At 42.5% G+C, this 19,340-nt stretch overlaps 1 protein-coding gene across 2 annotated transcripts in view; it reads left to right on the top strand.

Annotated features, from left to right (window-relative positions):
* The window catches only part of LOC136427740 (probable 3',5'-cyclic phosphodiesterase pde-5), a 69,192-nt gene that overhangs the window by 1,270 nt on the left and 48,582 nt on the right, over window positions 1-19,340 (top strand). The gene's annotated exons all lie outside the window — the stretch shown is intronic.

Below are 19,340 nucleotides of genomic sequence, written 5' to 3'. Positions count from 1 at the left end.
TATTGCGACGACACAATACACATGGGACACATGCATCTATTGCTGGTGTTGTGAACCACAAATAAAACATTACAGAACATGTAGCAAGACATATATTGTACAGACCTATTTGGTTTGTTTAGCATTTTAACAATGTTTTTAATCCCAGTGGTGTAAGGTCCATCGTGCGTTGTCAAGATCATTACAGCTAGGCACTCTGTTTGTTACGGGTACGCTTCATGTGAAGCTAGAAATAAATATACACACAGCGACCTAGCCTACTTTGCAATTGGTTAATTACTTTATCCTATTTCTAACATTTGCACTAACGGTGGCTTCAGGCGATATATGTATAGCGCCTACGTTCGCGAGGCTACGTCAAAATAGAGGACTAGCTGTTTCGCAACCCAAAGATAGACAGGGCTCACTGGTTTGGAAGCTTAGCCAATCTAGATTTTTTTACTAGATCAGTCCAGTTTTGATCTTAAATCGTGGCATTTCTTTATTTACTGGGATAGTCTTAAAGTAAAAGCGCTGTTTTATTTCTGATCAATTACGCTGTGGAAAATAAAGGCAACACAACGTTACATTAATACAAATATTGACATCATTTTATGCATCAGCTATGGAAAGTGATCCTACAGAATATACTTTAATTCCTACCAGCTGTTAATATTATAACCAAAGTACAGCAGATTTTTTACTTACTTTATTTATCAGGTGAGGTTGTCCTGGTTCAATGTTCTGTTTTATCCCATAATATTTCCTGTGGCGCTGTTTCGATTCTATATTTCTTTGTACAGACGCAGTGATGGTTATGATTGCAGTGCTCGTAGATTTCCTTCTCATGATCTACGCTTCTAAAGTAGTGCTCTGCCATAATGATAAGGTCTCTCATCCCCATGTTTAAGCGGAACAGACAAGCCTTCCCGCCCCGAGCGCAAAACCCATCATTTCAATGTCGTTCACAGTCTGATATGTTCTCCATCACTTAACCCTACTGATTTGCAGACTGGGAGCGAAATGGGAAGAGAACATCATCTAAGCGCGGTGGGTTTATTAAATCAAGCCCACAGGAATGTGTGAGAGAAGCTGAAAGACTGTCATCCGTATTTCAAGACACGAGGAAATATTTTATCAAATTCTTTCGGCTTCTTTCATTCAATGATCTCAGTACGTATACTATGCGGATACCGAAGCAGAACGGTAAGACGTAAGGGAGAAAAAGACCTTTGACTGAACCTCTATAGCGTAGTTATTTGTGAGAAGCAATAGACAGAAGTATCTTTATTCTGTGATACATGGATGTGACGACTCTTGCACTGACTGAGAAATGTAGACCTGTTTTAAAAACCTGGTACACACCCTGTTCCTAGACCCTGACTTAGTAATTATTATCATTTTTATATCATCTGTACTATTTATGTTATCTTTATTTCTATTTATGCCACTATTCGACATTATTCTCTGTTTTTTTTACCATTGATTTATTCAATAGTGGTCACTTTTTAATCATTTATCCTTGTGTAATTAATTAATCAATTGTTTCTCTCGTATAAATTCACCACATTTTTATTTTGGACAGGGGTCTAGTGAAAGAACGTATATAGTTCTGTTACCCCTGTCCAGTTACCTTTGTAACGAAGTTTAATAAATAGATTTTAAAAAATTAAAAAATGTTTTTGCTCGCCGAATTAATTGAACCCATTTTGAAGCGCTAAATTAATTGGACGTTTTTGAAAGATGAGACTTGAATGATGACGACCTATAGTACACCGGGAACCAAGAAAAGTGGGACGGACCTCCAAGCCCACCTTGCGGGCTCCCCATGTGGTCGGCACTTTGTTCCTTCCACCGGGACTCCTTAATTGGCCACTCCCGTGGACAAAGTCCATCTGTTGGTTCAGTGAATACTATCATCAATATTGGACTGAGAGATATGCAGAGATAACAGATTTCGCAGTACACTATAATGGGAGATAATAGACCAGCTACTAGTAGCAGTCGTCACAAATCGATCTTGCTAGGACAACAGGAAATTACACGATAATTGCCCCTATACTTTGGGATGTGAGACGGGTGTCGTTATTTGCCGTGAGATATGGTATAAAACACACCTACATCTGATAATACAAAATAGATAAAGCAGCTGGATAAATTCTCTGGAGTTAGACGTTTCAGATAGCATACACAATCATTGATGAAATGGAGTGGATGCTTTTCTCGATCACTGATAAAAGATATCAGATGCTATGCTCAGTCACTGACGATAGTGGATACTAATTAATTTGGAACGCATCGCTCTTTGGAGAAAATCTGATTTATATGCTATGTTGTAATGTTCTACGTGGAGGTCTAACCTTTATCAACACATTTACATTTGATTTATGTCAAACATGTCTCGTATGAGATAGGATAATCATCACTACGACACTCTTCCGTTTTCCGACTTCTGTCGCATTTTCCATGGCAATATGATTAGATTAAGTGTTAGAAAACTGAATGGGATCAGAGTCTGGAAATGTCAGGGCCATACATCCGTTGAACTACCATCGACAGAACCTCCTTTGAAAGGTGCCTACCTATCCACGTACATCATTACTTCAACTTAATTGCATGGCTGCGAAGCAATGAGGTTTCCGTGATGCGAGTTGTTTTCACACCCTAGGGGGCACATCACCGCATACGACTCCTACGTACTACTTTGTCATACGGGCATGTCACTCTCCTGTTATGAGTGCTCGCGACTGTTGGATGCAGATGTGGATACGTACATGTCATTTTTATGAACGCGACATGACAACTGCACTTAGATTGGCACCTCCGTGCTTTTACTGGCTTAACAGATGTAGCCATGGCCCATAGGGAGGATACGGTCTGGATTACTGCCCACATGGAAGCACCTTCTGCGTGTCAAGATATTGTTGATTTTGTAGTCAAACGTTGTCTTTATTGCAAACATCAATCATACTTTGATTCAGAAATAAATCTCACACTCTACAAATCGCCCGCGAAATGGAAACGGCGACGTGGAAATTACAAGCGTTCATGACCAACGTTTTTTTTGCCAGTTATACGATTCCTCGGGGGTTCAGTGTATATGAAGATACCAATTTCAGAAATCAGTGTCACATCTAGATAGACTTTAGGCACAGCTAGCGTTGAGAGGCCCCTGTGTAGACAGACTGATTATCATGTATATTGCCTACTGTTGCGTTAGTTCTATCAAACTGACTTTGAGTGGTGACAAAATTACACTGTATCGTACGTTTAATAGCATGTCACACTTGTTTAAATTAATTTAGATTTTATTTGAATTGCTTATTAATCGTTCGTACTTCGTAATTGCCAATAAATAAGCAATATAGTACACATTTCTAACATTTGCTTACGCATTTCTGGTGTCACACATGGCATGCTAAACACCACTTAATGCACCACTGGGGAAAAGTTAGATGTACTCGTATTGATTGTAGTGGAGTTTGAATTGTCTTTACATATTGTCTACCTGGATATCTAACCTTCATAAACGTATCAAGATATATAGTGTCCGTGAATAATTTCATCAGGTTGGTTAATGACTGAATAGCAAAGTTCTTTGATTTACAAACGGTATCGTATATAAGAGTGGCAAGTCTAAAGTGGGCCTTATTCACAACCGCGTATTTAACAAGAGCTAATTTTTCGATGACCGTCAGTCATCTTCTTCAGAGTAATTTTGACTGGTTCACTGTGGGCTGAAGCTAGGTGTCACTGCTAACAATGCGAAATGTCGGCTCCTACTGTTAGATATGTGGTTGTGTACTTTGCTATTCAAGGTGTTTAGTGGTTTAGATTTCACGGCTTTTTGTACCTACCATATGATCAATCATCTGTAATGTTTCTAGTACTACTACTTTGATGGGAATAGTTCAGAAGGTTGACAGTGGGAGGGGGTGGTGATTCTGATAACTAACCCAGGATGAGAAATACAGGTTCAAATATTGGATCAAGGTGAAGACTATGATGTGTGTGTTTGGATAAGTACAACTACTTTGATGGGAATAGTTCAGAAGGTTGACAGTGGGAGGGGGTGGTGATTCTGATAACGAACCCAGGATGAGAAATACAGGTTCAAATATGGGATCAAGGTGAAGACTATAATGTGTGTGTTTGGATAAGTACAACTACTTTGATGGGAATGGTTCAGAAGGTTGACAGTGGGAGGGTGGTGGTTCTGATTACGAACACAGGATGAGAAATACAGGTTCAAATATGGGATCAAGGTGAAGACTATAATGTGTGTGTTTCGATAAGTGACTTTGAGAAAACTTAAGCCTGATATTTGCGAGCTACAATTTTTATGTCGTGATGGGCATCCTAGTCTAGTAATACCTACTTCTCTTATTGGGACAGTTATCCCTCAATCTTAGTGAACAGTTGAGCTAGTCTCATGATGTTTCTGACCTGGGGAGAAGACTTTACAGTTATATGTATATGTATGTAACCCGTAACGTCGGAGTGGCCCGTCACACATTGAAGTGACCTTCAGGTCTAGATATTGTTAGGTGGTGACCTTTGAGTAAAAAAAAAGTAACAAGCTATCTGTCATCCAAATAATCAAGACCATGGCACGTCCAGGTAAAAAGATACAGAAAGGTTTTGCTGCAGTACCAAGGTCACATACCAGGGGCTCAAAACCGACTTTGACCTTCGTCTTGCCAACACCTATATACTCACCAAATATCATCGTAATCCATTTAGAGGTTCTTGAGTTATGCTGACTACAAAAATCCGGAAACACAAACACACACACACACACACACACACACACACATACACACACACACACACACACACACACACACACACAAACAGACACACCCAAACAGTATTTCCATTTTTTATGGAGATAATAATGTTGTAGTTCTCGCCTGTGACTCTAATCATGACCATCAGTTTCTCCACCCTCCTACACTCGATTAGTATAGTAACAGCAAGGTAGATAAAGTAAACTCGAGCAAAGGTTTCAGATCACCACTACTGACGTCAAACTGACGCCATTGAAAAGAGTTTCCATGAATAGTGAACTGTCGTCACCATGTACAAGTCCACGGTCTGAAGTAAGAACAGTGTTGGCACGGAACAGAAACGCACCGAAGATACAGAGCACACAACATACGCATTCAACATGAAATATTGTTATCGGTCCTTAGAGACAATTTGCCGATAAACTGGTAACTACATAATCACACTTCGTGCATGTGATTCCACTTTCTGATGCCGACCCCTGTATGTTAAAATTCAATTAGTTGTGCTGATTCAACTAGAGCGACATCTAGGCAGGGATATGCTTGATTAGATACAAATTAGATGCAATCGTTTGACGTCAGAGTGACGTGAAGAGTTAATGGCAGGGGCTTAAAGTGGAGACTGGCTTGTTTGTTGGAAGTACTAACAAAAGGTGGTTAGTTATCAACGGTTTTTCTCTGGAGCGTGTCACAACATTGGCACAACGTTGTGGAGTCGTGTGACGTAACGGCAGATGTTCGGCCTAGAACCCAGCGGTCCCGGGTTCGAATCCCCTGACGCCACCGATGTTGTGCCCTTTGGGAAAGACAAAGACTTTCCCAGGTGTAAAAATGGGTATATTGTTCTCTGTGCGTGGACTCTGTGTCGCACGGACAGATGAGGGCGTTATCAAACGTTTTAGTTTTAACCACTGTTAAATAAGTTATGAAAAACTTGAGTGCAGTTCCACGTCGTCATTGTCTGTCCAAAAACGAAATGAAAAAAATAGTACCAACGTATTATCGTATTATTGTATAAAACCATCTGAAATACTCATCACATCCTACACCAATACGGAACATCACACGTTTTCATCTATCGCCTCTCTATCACTTTTAAGAAGCGAAATTAAAGAAGACTAGGCAGTTAAAAAGAAGAAACGTTAATAACATATCTAAGTTATTGCCTCGGGCATTAATGTTTGCAATAGGACAGAGCCCGCCGCTGAGCGTCATACCATATCTGTTAAACATGTCACTCCAAATGTGCTACTTCATGAAATGTCCACCATCACATAAGTTCCAGCCCTAGTTTGTAAGCACAGCACGCACCGAAGTTGTCACGCGAAGTTCCGGGGAGCGAAGTCCGGTGTAACCCAGCTTGCATTTCAGGGATGGATAAAGGCGATATCGCACGGACAGATGAAGGCTTTATCAAAACGTTTCAATTCAGAGCCAACATGTCAGAGGTGCCGACCTCTGTTTGCCACGGAAAACGCCGGTAGTGCCGCCTGTACTTTGAAAGCACCATTATAAAATTTGCCGCTCCAAAGTGCGGTATTCAGTTATGATCTACTGGACCAGCCGTTTCAGAGGATAACGCGAATCACAAATGCACAAAATGCGTCTTTGGGAAAATATTATAACATTATACTGATAAAGGCAGAAAGTTCAACGCACAAATTGCGACCTTCTAACAGGATGTAGTGCGATAGAAAATGGAGTGTCGCATGGGGGCCATGACCCCTCTCTGTGACCTTGTCACAGGGTTCCCTTCGCACAGGGAAAACAGAATATATAAGTATCTGTAAGCAGCGATCAAAAGAAATTCTGGGAAAGAAATGAATGAAGTGATGAAGAAAGGATCCCCGCTCCACTTGAATCTCAATATTTATCCAGAAATACAAACTCTTGGATCATATGAAACCGTTGGAGATTTTCGAATTAGACGATAAGTCAGTGTAATTGTCATATCAAAGTGAGGAAATATACATCTAATACTGTAAATACATTTTAGTTCGCGGTGAGAATATGCGTATCTAATACTGTAAATGCATTTAGTTCGCGATGATTTGATTCCTAGTATACGATGAGGAGAAAACTGAGTGTTCGCAGTGGTTTTGAGTTTGAGATAGGGCTATAGTCACATACTACTGCTATAGTAATGGACTCCGGCGCCTTTACTGACAGTCAGTCGGAAACCACCTACTAGCGACTTGGCAAGAGCTACAGACGAACAGAACAGTCCCTTTCGGTAGTGCTGGTGTGATAAACTGTCACTAGCCTGACAGCATTTACCCGAGGAAGGAATAAAGGCTTTGACTTAGAATGAAATTCTTAATAAATATGTATTCAGTGTTCAAAGATCGGGTCTGTGTTCAGTTGTACCTAAGCTTGTTAGTATTCCTGCTTCTTTACCGTAGCTGGTGCCTCATAATACGTTCAAGTAGCGCTTAGACAACGGGGCAAGCGGACAGAAGACAGAACAAATATTTTCGCGAATATTTTCAGTTCACTCGGAAAACCGCGAACTTAAATACATTCACAACTTAGTGATAGTTTGCGAAAATTACTAGTATCTAATGTCTGTCTTCTCTACTACTGCAGTAAGATGTACATTCTAGTTGGGGATTTGTGTGGCCTGATTGAATCACGCCTCCAGGGGTCCTACTTCTGATCGGTCATTTCCCCTGGGAGCAGGGCAATCAACCACGGGACAATATTGGTCTACAAATGGCCATGTATGGCTTGAAAGGATTTGTGAACAGCATAGATTGTTCTCCACTATAAACGTGGTCGTAAGAAGTCTTCTTTCTTTATAGATACAGAAAGGACTTAGGCACGCAGTGCCACTTTAAACATGGACCACGAAGAAACTGAGCATACCGGTTCTAGGAAAGGTCCACCGGCGGTCACCGCGCATGGCCGACCCTACCCACATCTGCTTGATCTGCGCCAATTCCCGAAACCGTAGTATTGCACATCTAGACATAACCATCTCGTCCTTTTATCTATGCAGCATATGTTTTGAAGCTCCGCAAAGGTCTGGCGATTCGAGTCATAGTAAGGTATACATAATGTCAGTGAACGCACTTTCTGTGCGTAGAAGGGTTTAAAAATATTGTGTTTCCGGGTAAGGTACTTAAAACAATCAGGACACTAGTATTTTCAACATCATAGTGCATTTGTACAGATACACATTGTACAATATCAATAAACTGAAAAAAAAGAAGTACTATGTTCATCTTTTCTCACTCAGATGTCAGATCGAAACTTTCATGTACCTTGCGAGCGGCCGACAAAAAAAGGCTAGGGTCGGCAGGATTTTGCCAGGGTCGGTTGGATAACCGGAAACACGACATTTTTTCCCCTGGCCTATTTAATCCGTTTTGTTTGAATATCCAGGTTCTGTTGCCATGCATGCTATGTTGGGTTCCGGATATAGCAACAACTTATTATTGCGTCCACTGCACTTCATTCCGTTAAATGAAATTCAGTTCTTGCCATTGCGGAAAGAGCCTGTAAGTGTTTTTCAGACAGGGTGGTATGATAGACTGCATGAGACCTACATTTCTGACCTGTATTCCATTAAAGCCCGAGTAAGAATCTTCATATATATACGCCACATCGTCATGCCACCTTCCAGCACCAAGGCCAGGGAACATAGTAAGGAAAATCATCGAAAAGGCGTAAATTACCATCTGTTGACTTACAAACGCGACTATTTTCTTTCGAGTACGTCCCTGTAAACACTAGAACTGTACATATTGCTAACATGACATGCTGTGTATGGCTTCAAATTGTACGTCAACATAGTGTTTAATTGATGGTGATAGTTGAAGCGCGCATGGTGTTGTACGTGTTGTTCAATTCAGTCTCATAATGCTTACGACTTCTGTATTTACAGTTTCTTGCCCTTATTCCCAGACGTTCGTCCACTAAGCAATGTCCGTGGCGTATACGTAATGTCTAATTCTAATACAACACGGTAAATCCGCACCCGGTCTGTCCAATTCCAAGGAGTATGGACTATGGGGATAATTCATTTGATCTTTGTTTTACGCTGGATAGAATTCGGCAGCCTTCTTGGGTCATTTCCTGGGTTAGGTCTTTGGCATGACCTCGTGATAGATTTTTCTATGTTGCACTATGCCACGTACGCGTGTTCTATGGCTAGAACTACTTTCCTTTGCGTTACAAAGAAGAGATACAAGGCCGAAGAGCGATGGTTATGACAGTGAGACTGTCACTGATGCTATCAACCGACTTCAGATGCTACCTTTGATCTACAAAAGACCAAGGGTGAGTGATGTTCTGGCTAGTCTGAAATAGAAATAGAATAAACGCTCTCCATAACAACATAACGTTATATGCATGTTACGTAAGATGTACGACACACGACACCCTGTTCTCAATGTATTAAAACGTCAAGCCATTGAATGTCTAGAAATTTACTGGAAAAGTGCAACGAAATGAAACAAGGTGTGCACAGAAATGTGCATTTTTAAGTTGAGGGGTGATATTGTGTGATAGTTGTGATGTTGGGGATAGTTGTATGTCAAATTGTCTGCCCTACATTCCAGTCCATGGTCTTTCAGCATGTAACCAGTTATCAGTCAATATCAGCTGTAGGGATTCGGTTTGTGGACGGTGAATGAAGTGACAACATACAAGGCTATACCGACCTAGAGGAAACGGTATCGACCTAAGACAAGCTGTTTAAAACACACACTTTTTCAAATGGCAAAGCCTCTTACACTTCCGATACAGCCCCGTGCCTTGCTTCTACATATTCCTCCCTGGCTCTGTCACGTCACGAGATCAGGGTAGCCTTTAACCTGGAATGTCAGAAAGCCATGAGAATCTTTGACCCAAGACCCACACTAAGTGCATCTCGAGTGATGTGTAGGAGATTGGGAGTCTCGCCCGAATTGGGCTTCTGACCGAAAAGTTTCGGAAAGTCAGTTTTGGCTGCAAGGTCAAAAAGACACAGCAAAACGCTATGCTGCTAACTGCCTTTACGACAAGAGAACTTAACGACAAGAGAAACTGAAAAGGCAATGAGATACGTCTATAAGGAATCCTCCAAAATATCCAACGTTCACTTCCAAAATGCTACCAACATACCTTACCAACGTTCACTTCCAAAATGCTACCAACATTCCTTAACACGGGTGCATACATCGACAAATTTTCAAACATTAGAATACAATGGAAACTACCGTCACAGATTAACTTTCATTCATGAACTCTGAGACATTGAGAGTTGTTATGTAAGGTTACATGTTAACATTTCCCCTGAAGCGAGCATAAGGACGGCTCTTTTTTTCAGGGTGGGCACTCATGCATTTTATTCGCTGCACCAGAGAAGTGTGACGTGCGGTTGGATGACATCTAAATCTGTTATGGAAGAACTCGTGGGAGTCTGGCTGACAATTACATCGGTAGCATCATCTGTTAAATAATACATGTTCGCTTAAATGTTCATGAGGATTCAACATATAACAGCACGTTCAGCACCGAGGATAGTGGGCGCTGAATGGAAATTCGTCAAAAGGCGGCTTTAGTAACTCCAAACCTGGATGCATTGAGAATAACGATGCGGCATAAAACGAAACAATTGAATCCGCCGTTGCTTAAACGTACGTCGACTGAATACTATTCAGCCGCGGCCAAGTTGAATCATGGCCAGTGGTTGAGGTTTGCCCGTTAATACTCGCGTACAGCCTCTCTCCTCCCATGACCGATGTACCAAGAAGGCCGTTACATCAAGCGGACACATGTTTGCCAATAGATGGGCTATTGGCCTTTAGAATCGAGCCCCACACATTGAAATGCGCACCATAACAGCCACGGCGGGCCCATACCTAACGCTATTACGCTCCACAGTGGTATCTATAGATTGCTGTGCAGTAATACCGAACACTGAAGTGACAGCATTCTGAAAGCCTTCATTAGCACAGAAAATGGCCGGGAATATCCTTGTAGTACAATAGCAGACAGATATTGTCCCATTGCGAGCATTACAGAAGATATGAGTGTGCGATTGTGCTGCCAATAAACGTGTTGCTAGTTGATGTCAGTTGATGCCATTTTACAAGCGTTGTCCATTGCCTTCCGAACGGGTTAGAACTTAAGCTGAACTACGGATCCTTATAGCTGCAATTTGGGAGAGAGCAATAATTTTCAGAGCATTTCCTCCATTGAGATGCAGTGGCGGTAATATCTTCCATCAAATCACTTGGCCGTTTCAGGGAGGAATTTTACCGTCGTGAGTAGTGTTTACAGTCCAGTTAGAATGCCGGTTCTTGAATAAGTGCCCGGGTAGAATGGCGGTTTGGCAGAGTTGAAAGCCACCTCGCGCTTGTGATGCTAACGCACGGCACACGCCAATTCAAAACCGATGCGGATACATTCAATTGAAATAACCCTCATCATATATAGGTGGACCTTTTTGCAAACAATTGAAGACGAGACAGAGTGTTCGTCTCGAAGCTTCCCAGAGCAAACTATTGATGTTGTGTGTAAGGTTTAAATATTTGTCAAAATTGTGAGCTGGACACCCCCGTGACGTCCAGTAACCGAGTGTCGGGGGTAATGAATAGGAGAGCGAGATGTCCTGGGTTCGATCCTGTCATTTCTTGTTAGACGTTGTGTCGTGAGGAAAGGCACCCGTCCCGTTATATAAAACATGGATACCTGACTTCAGTTCGGGAGATGAATGGCGATGGAAGGAGAGGGATGGGCACCGCCTTCCAATACCGTGCCCTAGACACGGTGGATAACAACCCACTGCACCTACTTCCACAAAAGGCTATGGGCTACCTTTACCACTTTTTATTCCTCCCGAAATGTTGGAATTCTATTGAATTGATAACGCAAAGATTGCTATTTGGAGTTGATGACTCACGCGTGGAACCTACTCTATCCTAATCTCTACCTACCCATTCGCAGTCCTTAGAAACGCCGTCGATACCGACAGTCTTATATACCTTTACTTCACGGCAAACGCAGAGATGAATATTCTGTGCACGGAGACACAAACTTGTTAGCACCGACGCGTACACGCTTCAAAAGTGGTTCTCACGTCAACGTCGCTGTCTAAAAGCGTCATTACACTTCGTCCAATTCTGCAATGTAAATTTTTGCTTTCAAGTACGTGAGGGTAGCGTCAGTTGTTTTGCCAGGTTCACATAACCTTCCCAACCGTAAATTCAAGGGCTTTTCTAAACACAAGTCTACACAGGAGTAGTAAGCGTTATCGTATATTGTTTGGCAATCTGTAGTAATTCTCTTCATATCAAGACATCTTTCATAACTGTGATACGGTTTGATTTGATTTGTCAAGGACCACCGATTTGTAATTTTGTCTCTGAAACGATACATGATCTACGTTTATCACTTCCCAACATCCATTTGACGTAGTTGTGAATCAGTCCCACGCGGGTGTATGTAATCAAAGTTTGAAAAGACCCTAATATTCTCCTCAACAAGCAACGAGGTGACTTCTGTATGGTCGTGAATGCCTGAAAACACTTAATTTGCAACTGCCCTTCCATTTCGCTACATTAAGATGCACGGCGTGGAAATGACTACAGCTAATGGTCATCCCGTCCGGAGCATATGGTGGACTTGATGAGGAGGGTTCAAACGACCTGTCTTTAACATGAAATTGCTTCATCAGAGTTCCTCAAGCATGTTCCCTAGGGTTAATGGCACTGGGTACTGTTTTGGCACATAAAATACAAAAGACATAGTGATACTGCACCATACATATCATATCGTTGTCTGCTCACCATATATATAGTTATGAACGCGTCGATTTGGATCTACACAAGTTGATATAGATGTGAAACATTCAAATATCAACATTGAATAATGTAAATAAAGTCAATAAACTCGAATATCCCGTGCTGCTGTATGCTTTAGATCATGGGGTGATATATTTCAAAGGTAAACGTGGACTTTTGTGACATGTTTTATGCGAAACCTGAGATGTATTTTAATATTGGTCGTAACATAACATGTCTAGTGCCAGGTAAATGCACCTTCACCCGTAAAGCCGAGGGCAGGTCTTAAAACCGTGCATGGATGTTAGCGCATCTAAAGACGTGGATTTCTGGGAGCTGTAACGTCGCAGAGGCTTTTTACGCGCTCCAACAAAGGACGGGCTCTAAAGTGGGAGATCCAAGACATTCTAGCCGCCAGCCTTCCGACCGAGCCCGCGGGACCTGTACAATCGCCGCCTGGACGAATCAATTTTGCCTTCGGGCGCTCCAGTCCAGCCCTTCACTTGACAGCAACTCAATTTAAAGTCGTCTCTATGCTGCGCACCTGACAAGCCCGTTGGAAGTAAAAACAAGTACGGCACTCGTACACCGCAGTTGCGTGTCAGGGGGAATTCAAGCATGGCATTAGCCCGCCACAACTAACATGTTGCACTGCATTTGAATATATACCGCAACGTTGAATAATACAGGGAATGTGCTTTAAGCATTTTTTCTTAAAGCCTAGCAATCACGACTTGCTTTTCTCAAAATAGATAGAACTGTTCCTTGTTGGTCACTATGGATCCTAATCTGTATACATAGACTAACGTCAACTTTCCTGTAAATTGTTTCCAGCGATTACTGCAAATGTTCAGTATGATACTCCATTCCACGAGGCAACAGTCTGTACATTACCTTAAGGAAGTTTCATCCCACCTGAAATAAGTAATCAACACGCCTCCAGATCTCACTACCCTCGCTGACCTGTGGAGCCGTATGTTACACAGTTTCCCCCCGATGTGGTATTAGCTAGATACGGTGTAATACTATTCAACGGGCGCTAAACCATACACGTCAACGTGTACCGTCTTTTCGGAGAATCACCTACTAAACTTGAAAGGCGTTCACCGTCTGTAGCGTACCTTACTTTGATCCCTTAAGCGCCTGGTAGATGACTCCTCTACTGCGATATCTGCTGACCAAGACGGAACTAAAACCCAAGACAACATTGCTATTCCCTAGCGTACGTAAAGAAAGTCACAGCATCTTACAGGTGACTCGCCTTGTCATAGAGATCAGAGGTGTATGGTGAAGCATGAAGGTGGTTTGTGTTCGATCTCTGCTTCGGCATTCTAGACTTCATTATCATTCCTCGACCATGTTTGTAAAGCAGCACAACATTTAGCACACTAAAGTGGCCGTTTGACACCCCATCCTCAATTGGTTACAGAGTTAGGCAGCAGGGAGAAGGTTAAGCAATGAGTCACCTACGTTCAAACATACAGGCACTGACAGTCATATAAATCCATTGGTTTATACGTGCTCTATATTCATGTACTTGCAATTAGCCTACGGGCAAGAACTTGCAATAAACTTGTTATTATTATTATTATATTCATAATTGCTCTGATAACCATATCCCTATTTCCAACATGATGTAACGTAGGATCTCAAACAGCGATAGCTACAAGCCGTAGCTTGCACTGATCGATGATAAAAGTTTAGGCAGCTCTTAGTCTACTACGCTAGCACGTTCTGTATGATGGTTTCTCCTGACCGTCCTATAGAATGGCTGGTCTTCACTTCATTCGATTTTACACTTTACTTTCTTAAACCACACTGCATTAAGTGCCCACGCTTTAGAGTTCTCTGGAATCGATTAACGATTTCTATTTTCATCTGGGAGAATTGCAATCTGTTTAGTCTTCGTCATCTTTGTACAATTCAGTTAACGTTACAACTGCGTCATTTCCTGTTTCCTGTCTCCCCTCCTCTTGTCTTGTTCTACCTATGGCGTCAGAGGAGAAGCATGGAACAGCAGTTACTCCCTCCGGAACGTGAACCGCTTGGCTCGGTGGTAAGAATGGTCATTCAGAGCCCTCAAGAACCATTTCCGTGCAGTGTACATCACAAAGAAGAAATTCAGACCTTCCTTACTATTACATGAGTCGATGTGGCATAAAAAGAAGATGACAGAAACACACCACAGCGTCACGCTACAACTCAACAGCTGTAAATATTACTTGGAACTGGGACGACGATTTCAATTACATGTGCACGTACTAGATGATCTGCATTGATTAGAACCGACCTTGTACTTGAAAGAGAAACTGTTTTTTATTCAATTGTGGACTCATTTTTGCTCAAAGGTAAATTTTGCATTAGCTTCGATTTCAGTGATAAACATCCCCTGAATGTTGATCTCTTCACATTAGGATTGCTCCCAAAATGGTTTTACTAACTAATTCTGTCTCACCACGTCTTTACCAAGTCTTTATAATTGTGGCCTGTGGTGCAGCTCTCTTCTACAAGGAATATTTCAAGTTAAATCTGTCCCAAGATGAAGCTTTCTGTCCTTCACTAAGATCCGTAGAACGTCTTAATGGATGTGGTTGTCTCTGTGGTCCCGCTACACTTAATCATCTGGGCGATAACCATCTCTTGTGGCCGGCGAAGGAAACATTCGCGCCCTTGGATGCTGTGACAACATCTTAGATAGAAGACAGAACAGCGTCACCGATAATCAGATGCATGTCCTCAAGGCTAGACATCTGCAGCAAACTTCAGATGCTGGATGAAACTAGATGAAAAGTTTGCATGATCATGAACAGCTCTTTGTAAAGGAAGACACCATGCACTGGAAGGCCGCGATTTTGTAGCAACATCTAGTCTACACTACATGGCAAAAAGCCAGAATCTAGTAGCCTCCATTGCAGGCCTTCTGGGCGGCTCGGACGTTTATTTTTGGGAGTAGCGCTAATTTTTAACCTATCGGGTCCAGGGTCTTGATTAACTGGGGAAATCGTATTGTCACCCATGGATATGTTAAAAACCGCAAACCGTCGCTCCCCAAAAAGTGAACGTCGTCGCTGCACAGAAGGCCTGCAAAGGAGGTTATTAGATTCTGGCTTTTTGCCGAGCATGGGAGAAAAAGTGGCACATCGATTCCTACTTAAAAGGAAACGATTTCCTGCACCAAAGGATTAACGTCCCATTATTGTTCTAACTCGTATTTAAGCTGCAGGTGGACATATTTGGCTCTGTCTCATCGCTGTAAGGTCGGCAGCACCGTTGACAGTGCCGGGGGAAAAGCGTTTGGCCATTTTGTGACGCATATTTCTCATTTTGCTTTATTAGCATAAATCTCCGAGCAGATCTACTGGGGTCAAGGCAGTATCCAAAGAGCCAAAGCACTATCCATTTGGCCCTGGGTGTTTTGGCCTTTTTGACACTGTCTTGTTCCCCATAGATCTGCTTGGAGATTAGAACTTTCCTAGGCCCGTTTTCAACACGGATATCATCAATGATCAGGAACATCTATCAGCCGGTAGAAATAGGTTCGAGCAGAATGGACTGTTGTGTAAAGGTCATGAGTGAAGATAGGAACTACCATGTCAACTACAAGCACCTAACAGACTAATGCTATGGTCACATTTGCGCTGATGCCCATAGTGCTACTAGTGGGTGTTGCCCCGGCCGGGCCCCGAAGCCGCAAATTAGCTTACGACGTCTATTTGCTGTCTGGTCCCGGGATGATCTTAACTCCTGGGGCCCTGCCCAAAAATAGCGCGGTAGATACAGGGTGTCCACGGGGCCTCGAAGTGGTCATGCCCGAAAGTGTAAAAAAACAGCCCGTAAACAGCCCGGCAGGGCCCCCTATTTCCAATTGGGACCGTAGCATTAGAGGGAATCATGCGAAGCTTACATTACCTTTACTCCTTCAGTAGATTACTTTTGACAATATCTGGTGGTGCAACATACGTCTTTATGTGTAAAGATAAGGAAACACTGCGCAAAAATACATTCAGATTTACTGAAGGTATTTTGTGTACCATATGACACGCCCAAGTGCAAAAAATGAGAGTGGTTTGCAAAAAAACCTAACCCATGAAATTAGATCGGCAGGGTTCAGATTGTGTAATGTGTAAAACTGACCATCAACCACCGCGAATGACGTGCTGACGTCACTACCACGTCAACAGGTCCCTCGTTCCCGGGTTTGTTTTATAACATTCCATCAACTGCGAGGCCGTTATGATCTATTCGGAAAACTATTTTCCGTGTCCATGAGCCCGTGAGGCGGGATGACATTCTGTGCGTGGGATCCTCCTGGGACCTATAGATAAGCCACAGGGCATAACGAGCCCAGTTGTGATGGACAATAACCTCACTTCAACACGACCGCGCGTTTTATAGCCTTACGTCTGTGACAGATAGAATGTTCAACGGCGTTAAATTTCAGTTTTTTATCACATCGCATGACCATCGGTGAAACCCTGTTATCTATAATGCAACAGGTTTCATTCAGGGTGGGTTGAACAAGGTCCGCCAAAGCAACAAAGGTGACAAGTAACGTAAAACTATAACCTGTTGCTGTACAACGTTTTATGTGTGTGTACATTATACGTCATAAGGTTGTTGTGGTAAAAGACAATGCTTACACTACCTTTAGTTCTTCAGTAGATCCTTTTTAAAGAAATATTTGATTTGAAATAACGTCTCATCACTGTAGAAATACAGATATTTACAGTAGGGCCAGTATTTAAGGAGGGCTATCTAACCGGGCTGACAGTGATGAGGTCATCATGTATCAGCCTGACAATAACAGGGTTGTTTTATTGCTTTTCGCCTGTCTTTTATTTCCAACTAATTTGGAACTTCAAAGGTTTATGTATATAACACACACCCTTCAGCACAAATGTCCCTCAAAAACGTGTGATCTCTAGCGAGTTATTTCACCTATTTCAGCCGATCCGCACAGGAATTCCGGTACATATGTGTGCTCTCACATGATCCACATAAAAAGGTCCGTTTGGTTTAGACCACGCTCAACTTCATGGCCCTAAAACTTTTACTGCACGCTGCTTCATCGAAACGATTCTTGGTGATTTCAAGGTTCTGGTTTTATACGTGGAGGAGACGTGACAATAGTATTTAACAGGCAGAGCCTTCGAAAGTAGAGAGAGCATTAACGTCTCCCTCGCCGCCCTATTAAGGCGGCGCCTTTTGGTGCAGAATTCTCCTGGTAGCTGCCCTTGGATCAAGTTAAGTATCATCTTCAGACGTCAAGGTTCGACGTGCAGCATATTCTTAAGCTCCCCGCTGCAGGCCCTTTGGCCCCGTTGAGTCTCCCTCGCAACAGACCGATGCCAAATGTATTTTAATGGGATCCATAAAGTACCTAGGATTTCCCTGAGAACGAACTTATACATTCTCCCTGGGCTAAGTTTTAGCCACGGAGAAAGTAGTTTTACCGTCTTAAATCTCAGAAGGACAGGAAAGGACGCTGTAGTCTATGCTCCTCCGTTGCCCAAGCAAATCGATATTGCTTTCGCGCCTTACATCGAAGTGCTTCATGATCCCGCCTTCCCTGAGATCATAATTCCTCCATTTCAGTTCCAGACGGAGGCTTCGTCCGGGAACCTCTTATTCAAGACGTTCCCGTAAAAATCATAAATCTGTAGAGACGTTAATGGAAGACGGTCTTACAGGGAGACATCAGACGGATCGACAGATTTTCTATTTCATTCTGAAGGACTTTGTCTATCTTTTTAAAGTAGCTTGCATGAAGGAAGTGTACTGTGAAGAGGCACAGATTGTCCGTGTCCCATGTAACGTCATTTCGTCACTGTGTCGACGTCATTATATAGCATTCAGTACGTTCAACACGTAGTCCCTGTGGCCATGCGGTAACGCGTGCACAACCCCACTACTTGGCCATGTGGATCAAATTCTGTGAATATTTGGCCTGGGTTCGATCCTAGGGTTGACCCTAGCTTGGATATGTTCTAAGGGATTGCATTCGTCATTTCGGATGGTGATGTAAAGCCGGTGGCCCCGTGTATGAGAGCGCTCACAAGCCTCAAGCGACAAACCTTTGCATATAAAAGAACCCAACACACTTATCGAGAAAAGTAAAGGTGACCTGGCGTGCTTGGATAAAAACGCGAGCTGTAACGAAGCCGCATTGCAATACCAGCTACTTGAAAAAGCAATATGCTTCACCTCAATTGAGGATGATGCCGACAGGTATGCAATATGTATTATCTAGTTTTGTAGAAAATACCACATAGTCATCTTCCGCGCTTTGCCATCTGGTCCATATATCACTTGAAATGTATCAATCATTAAAACATACGAGTGTCTTTCATGAGGAACCTCTGCAGACAAATTCAATACCAATGCTGCTTCATAAGAGTAGAGAGCATATATCATTGGCCGCGTGCCGATAAAGATTAAAGACTTTACTGTAGGAGGTGACAGTAATCCAATTTTGCCTTGGTATTGGTGGCGGTAAAATGACCGTAAAACGCTTAAGCGGGCCGCCCAGTACAAAACTGTAATGGCGTATGCAGGCAAGTTTGACTTTTCATCACCGTGTTTGATCATGATATACGGCACACCATGAAGCACGTAGACAACTGAGATAAGCGTGTGCCATTCGCAATGTTCGTGTTCGATGATGTTTAAAGAAGCGTTTCTGTATTATCTTGTCACGTCACATGGCGAGATAGAGCACGACTATCTGGTTCGTGTGTTTCTGTCTCCCCATTCAACTGTCAGAGTCTAAAGTCTATCAACCACTGCAGCTGGCAACCGCCCA

This window comes from Branchiostoma lanceolatum, chromosome 2, assembly GCF_035083965.1.
Source record: "Branchiostoma lanceolatum isolate klBraLanc5 chromosome 2, klBraLanc5.hap2, whole genome shotgun sequence".
Classification (NCBI taxonomy): Eukaryota; Metazoa; Chordata; class Leptocardii; order Amphioxiformes; family Branchiostomatidae; genus Branchiostoma; species Branchiostoma lanceolatum.
This window is presented reverse-complemented; position numbering and strand designations above follow the sequence as displayed.